A 6,450-nucleotide genomic window follows, 5' to 3' on the forward strand; every position below is an offset into this window, starting at 1 on the left:
AGACCCAAGAAGGAAATCTTGCAAGAATGACTACCTGAGATTTTCAAATTTTACTTAGTGTAACATGTCAAGTTAAAAAAAAAATTAAAATCTGATATTGATTTTTTTTTAATTGTGTTTGAAGTAAAACAGACATTTCTAGTCTTTTTTTTTTGTTGTGCTTAGTAGGTTTTGCTGCAGCAGCTATTGTTTACTCAGTGTAGGAATATGTCAGACTGTTTTTTGTTAAACTAATTAGACTCAAAAAAAAAAATTTAAAACAATTCCAAATGCATTTAAACCAGATAAATCACTATTTTAAATGTCATCTGTTTAAATTATATAATCAATATTTAACTTTTTTTGTAGTCCTTGGTTTGTTATAAGCATGATCAGGATTGCATGCTTCTGAAAACAAATGGATTTTAAAGGAGATTGTGTAGTGCATCTCTAGGGGATTGAATAATGCATGCTTTAAGGTACTCATGGACAGGCAATGAAGTTACTGAGGGCAATTAGGAAGAAATGAGGTAGAGGAGCTGAAAATCCAGATCCCCCTTGAATTGGAGAGGTTAAAAAGAAGTCAGGGAGTGGAGTAGTTCTTGGATCTATACTCCATACTTTCATCTGTTCATCCTTTCTGCTCCCTGCAGAGTGTTTTGTTATGGCTTATGGCTTCAAAATTCAAGGAGCCTGTCTCTTGGCTTGATCTGCTGCTGACATTTCACAAGAATAGTTGGTTGTATGAGATGAAAACAATTGCTTTGGAAATATTTATGAATTTTGATCCAAAATTTTATGACAGAAAGTTCCAGACCTCTGTTCTCATTTAATCTAACCCTGAACCACGTTCCCAGTTTGCATTCCTCTCCCTTTACAAAGCACTTTATGTGCTGTGGTTTTTATCAGTGTGTGATGGGCCAATAGTGCCTAAGATCTGCTTGGCATAAAGAAATTGATTGTATATGGCAGTATGAGCGCTGCATGCAGCAAGGGAGCTGCAGTGGGGAAAACTGACACACAGCAGGTGTGCAAGGAATAAGCAAAAACATTTTATTATGATAATGATCATGAAACTGAAGGCTGGAGAATGCGAACTATTTCTAAGGCCCCTGACATTTTCATCAAGTGGTCTTACGGTCCGCGCTTGCCATCATCTGTTCAGCTTTAGAGAGTTTTGAGAACAACGTTTTGATTCAGTGCTGCGTTGCTTAACCAGTACCAAAACTCCATGTTATCACATCAGGTCTGTGAGTTTAAAAATGAGCAGAAGGTATAACTTTTCAACTATTTCCCCCTAAAAGCACTTGGGGTCTGTGCACTGTAGCATATTTGGGGTTGTTTGGGGGGTGGTTTGTGTTTTGCGATTAGGTTTGGGGAGGCAGGAGGTGAATGTGTTACTGAGCCCCCCAGGATGGGCTGCTTGACTGCAGCCAGGTGTGATCAAGATAGGTGTAGCCTTACATAGCTGGTGGTAAGCTCCACCAAAATAATTTGTTCTGCCAATTCTGGTGGGTTTGAGAAAAAGAGAAATGTCTGCTCTGAGACCACAGGCTCTACAAGAGACCTGCAGATGGTTTTGTTTCAAAGAAGACTTTTCTGCAATTGCTGGGGCAGGGGGTGTATGAAGAGGTTGTCCTGGATTTAGCAGTTAGACCTGGTGCATCTTCTACTTCATGTTACCCTACCAAAAGTCTTTGTGATAGCGTTGGCATCTGAATTGGCTCAAGACAAATTGCTATTTTGTTTGCAGGTCGAAATTTGCAGTAGCTTCCCTCTAGGAGAGAAGTGTAGAGCAGGACCAGTTTGTGCAGAGCCTGCACTCAGCAGGGGAAACCTTGAGAAACCTCCAGTGAGCCCTCCAGCTGAGAGCGGCCGCGCTTAGGGCTGAGCCCAGGGCAGCCTCCACGCTTGAGCAGGAGAGTTTCGTTTCCCACCATGCAGGGTGATAATCTATAGCGCTGGTGGAGGAATGATGTTCAGCTATAGTGGTATCAGGGTGATCTCTTGCACCCTCCCAGATAAATGCTCTCTTTCCAGGAACCACAAATGGATCTGATACAAAATTACAGTCCTGCATTCAGGTGCACAAAACCAACATGACTGGTCCCCTTTGCATTTCACTTCAGTTCTTCCCAGAAACTTCAAGATAGTGCCCACAGTTTTCAACTTATGCTCTGAAAAGCAATTATTAGGACAGCCTTGGATTATGCAGATAACTAAATCCATTAGTTTGCCAGACTGGTGCTACTTTAAAACCCTATGTTTACTGCTACTTATGAGACTAATTTAAAAAAATATTATTCTGAGTGCAGTCACCTAATACGTAAACATATTTTTGCCTTACTGTGTCAGTCTGGCCAACCCAGCTCCACAGTATTTGGGCACTTTTACCCTCTTGGAAAAAAACCTTCTAGCTACAGGTGTTTCTCTTTTTCCATAGGGGGGTTCTGAAAGGTCACAGAAGCGTGAAATCTATCCTAATTCAGCTTAGCTGCTAATCACATAGAGAGAAAGGAAAGTGTGACTGAGTGTTGAGTAAATGTCAGTTGGCACCTGTTTTCACAATCTCAATTTGTTTTTCTTCTCACAGCATATTACACCTCTTAATTTAATTTGTGACTGGCCTTTTCTTGTCCCAGCTGTCCGGGGCCGCAGTGCACACGTTCCAGCTGGTGTTACCGTGGGCTTTGCTCAGCCTAAGAACTGAGCTGAGCAAATTACCCAGGTCCCGCAGCCGCCTGGGGTCTCTGTGCTCTCTCACTGCCTTATCTCACTTACAGGCTAGTAATTTGATTCCCTGGACCAGAAATGGAATATGCATATTTCAAATACCTTTAAAAAGTCTTTCCCATCCTAACTATGTTGTTTTGGGATTAAAATGTACTTTAGGTAACAGAGTGTCCTATTCAGCATCTTTGCAGTAATTACAGTGCTAATGTTGATTTTAAGTTTGTTTTTTTAGAACAGAAAAGTTCCTAATGGTATTTGCAGGAGGATAGGCTGCCTTGCAGTTGTACTCTGAGTGTGTCACGTGTGAGGGCCTCATTCTGCTTCCCTCCCATGTGCAAGCACAAAAAAAGCATCAGGGCTGGAGAAATCCAACATCCCACCCCTGTGCCCCAGAAAAGTTTAAGGCAGTCCCAAAGTGACATTCAGAGAAGTAGCAAATTTAATTTCTTGGACCTCAGGCTATGATAGCTTAATCCTTCCTCTCTAGAACAGCAGTCTTCAAAAATAAGATGCATGTCTGTCCAGCAAAATCAACAGGCAGACTGAAAGATGATGAATTTGCAAGATACAGAAGCCAGTGTTATCTCCCGAGCTTCCCTCAGCAGAGGATCTCAGCATTCCAAGAAGGAGGTCAAGAAGAAGGAACGTTGCCCAGCTCTTCTCTCCCCAAGCAAATGTTTCTTCTGTCAGCTCTGAGAATTTACAAAAAGTAAAGTGTTTGTATGTGGTGGTGCCTATTATTAAGGCTGTTTATTTGCTCTACTGAAGCTAATCTAAATTACTAGCAATGACTACCACTGAAACTTGTTAGCTCAGGACACTTCCATCCCAATAACATTATTGTCTTACAAAACTCGTCGACACTATAGTTTGCTATTATTGTTAAAAGAATGTACCTGCTTTTATCAAGTTTTGCCTTTTTAATTTGGGAAAAGCCCTGTATAATAGTATGTTCCCCGTGGTAAATGATACTGCTCCTTTTCTGCTCCGTAAGTTGTTCCAGAAAGTGACTATGTTAGCAGTTGTCTTTGAATAATAAGTTAGATTGAAAACATATTTTTAAAAATGGCTCCTAAACTGAGGACTGCGTGACATTTTTTCTTTTTTTTCTCTTCCTTTTTTTTTTTTGTGTGTGGCTTCATGGGAAAATTTGAAAAATATTTAACTGAGAAGCAGTTTTGGTCAGCACGGTCTGGTTGCAGATGGTGTTGGCAGAGCAAGGTATCAGAGGCAATCTTGTAGGTAGAAAGGGCAAAAACATGGATGGAAGCTGTGGCTGAGCTGTCAGCCCTGCCAGCTCCTGGGGAAGGTGTAAGGAAGCTCTAGAAACTCCTTCTTATTTTCCCCAACCCCAAAACAATTGTTGTGCTTGTATTGATTATGGGCTGATGTCCTACTTCATTTCATCAGGTAATTCTCTGTTGCCTTTCTCTCATTTTCTTCAATCCATGTATCTGTAAAACCAGTGGGCAAGAGAACCAATGCCTGTTAAACTATTACACTTGTTCTGCATGTATTTCATGGATGTAGGATGGATATTTGAGAAGAAACAGTCTTTCAGTGTTCAGGTTTTGATTTTTAGTGAGTCTCTGCTTGCACATGATGACTAAAGAGGAATTTTTAGAAAAGTCACTCTTGTCACAGCCTGTTACTGCTTGAAGCCTGAAACTTAACGCACGTCAAGGCTATCACCATACAGGTTACTATAGCCTGCTTTCCCCCCTGACCTTGGCAAGTGCAATCTTACCTCTCCAGAGTGCTATCACAAAGACCATATTTAACTGAGGCTGTTATCATTTTCTGCTTTCCTGCTGTAGCTCTTTTTCAGAATACGTGCTTTTTTTAGTCACTCAGAACCTGTAGAAGCAGTAATTGTAACAGGAAAAATTAAGCTGCAAAGAGATCCCATAAGAAAATCTGAAAAGTCCTGTTTGTGAGTTTTTGGCACGTGATATTTAAAATCCTTCCACATACTCATTTTGATTTGCAGTAGACTTTTTTTTTTTGTTAAGAAACTGTCCGAGCTGTACTACTTTATTCTCCTGTTACACCTACTTTCTGTGTACAGCAAATATTTCTTCATGCAAATATGGAGCAGACTTTGGTGCCCAGGTGAAATCCAGCAGCTTCAGCTGCATCTGGTTGGAGACCTGGGCCTGTCTGCAGCAGCTCCTTCCTGATACCCCTGGAGCAATGCAGGAGATCCAGCTACGCAATGATAAAGGTTCATTTTGCTGGCATTCGTTTTTCATGTAGTTCCTGATATTTGACTATATTATGCCCATGAAACTGGAGACTTCTCTGTGTTTTTCATCTATGTTTTGCATTTACATATATTCTTTTTCCTCTCTCCTAGTCTTGCAGGTTTGTCAAAATAAAACCAATAAGTTGATCCTTTTTTTTGTTTGTTTATTTGCCTGTATTTACATATGTTTTGTGGTGATTTTAACTATTTTGAGTAAAAAATGTGTGGATGGTAAGGTCCTATTTTGACCGATATCCAGCTAAACTCAGAAAGCAAAAGCTTTGTATAAAATGTTGGAAGAGATGTGACTTGCTGACATTCTTCCCCCTCCCTTGCCTCACATTTCCATGTTTATTTCAACTCTTACGTTGAGTCCTGCCCCTTCAAGAGGTATGATGGGGTTGATACTACATACAATTTTACTTGTCTGCCTATTGCAGATGGCACAAATGACTGGTAAAACTCCATTACATGTGGGTTAATCTGTGGAGGCTGATGAATTCCTCCTCCATTCTCTCTGATGAAGGATACTGCTGCCTAAAATTGTCACACTGAAATAGGGAAAATAAAAGTGAAGCTTGGAAGGGAAGTAAACACTAGGGAAATACATTTGCATAATTAGCACTGGTGAGACTGGGCTGGATTGAACTTCTTAAGATCATTCTGTCTTCAGATGAACTTTTATTTTTCCAAGTGCAGAGAAACTCTGTAACAAAATCCAAAGACTGAGGCACTTGGCTCAGAAGTAGGGTCACTTACAAGTAAGTCTTCTCCCTTTCCTGCAATAAGTTGCTATCCTGAGTATTTCAGCCGCAGAACATCTTGAAAAGTGATGAGGAGTAACATCCAAACAAACGCTGTAAGGAGAAGTGTTGCATTGTTTTCCTGTGAGGGATGGGAAGGAAGAGAAATTTGGTGGAACGCTCCTTTTGAGCAGAGCCAAATGTTCATTCAAGAGAAACAAAGTTTTCAAGCTAGAAGTGCAGCAAGATTTTGTACAGAATTTATTTTATCAGCTCTGAATAATTTAGCCAAATAAATCAACAAAATGAAACTTCTGAAAGAATTGCGTCTGTTTCTGAAGGTCCCTACTGTGTAGATACTGCAGTGACTATATGGGGTTTTTTTCTGACTAAGATGAACAACCCCCACCCTGTGTTTCTTAAACTGCTCGTACAGAGCCCCACTGCCCACCCCAGTGGGTTAGGAGAAGAACACAGTAGACCTTTTACCGTGCAGCAAAAGAAGAAAATGGAAGATGCTGAAGGGTCTAGAGAACAAGTCTTATGAGGAGCAGCTGGGGGAAGTGGGATGGTTAGCCTTGAGAAAAGGAGGCTAGGGGAGAACTTATTGCTCTTTAAAACTACATGAAAGGAGATTGCAGTGAGGTGGGTGTTGGTCTCTTTTTCCAGGTAACAAGTAATAGGATGAGAGGAAGATACATCAAGTTGCACTTGCGTAGATTGCATATTAGGAAAAACTTATCTACAGGA

This window comes from Cuculus canorus, chromosome 2, assembly GCF_017976375.1.
Source record: "Cuculus canorus isolate bCucCan1 chromosome 2, bCucCan1.pri, whole genome shotgun sequence".
Lineage (NCBI taxonomy): Eukaryota > Metazoa > Chordata > Aves > Cuculiformes > Cuculidae > Cuculus > Cuculus canorus.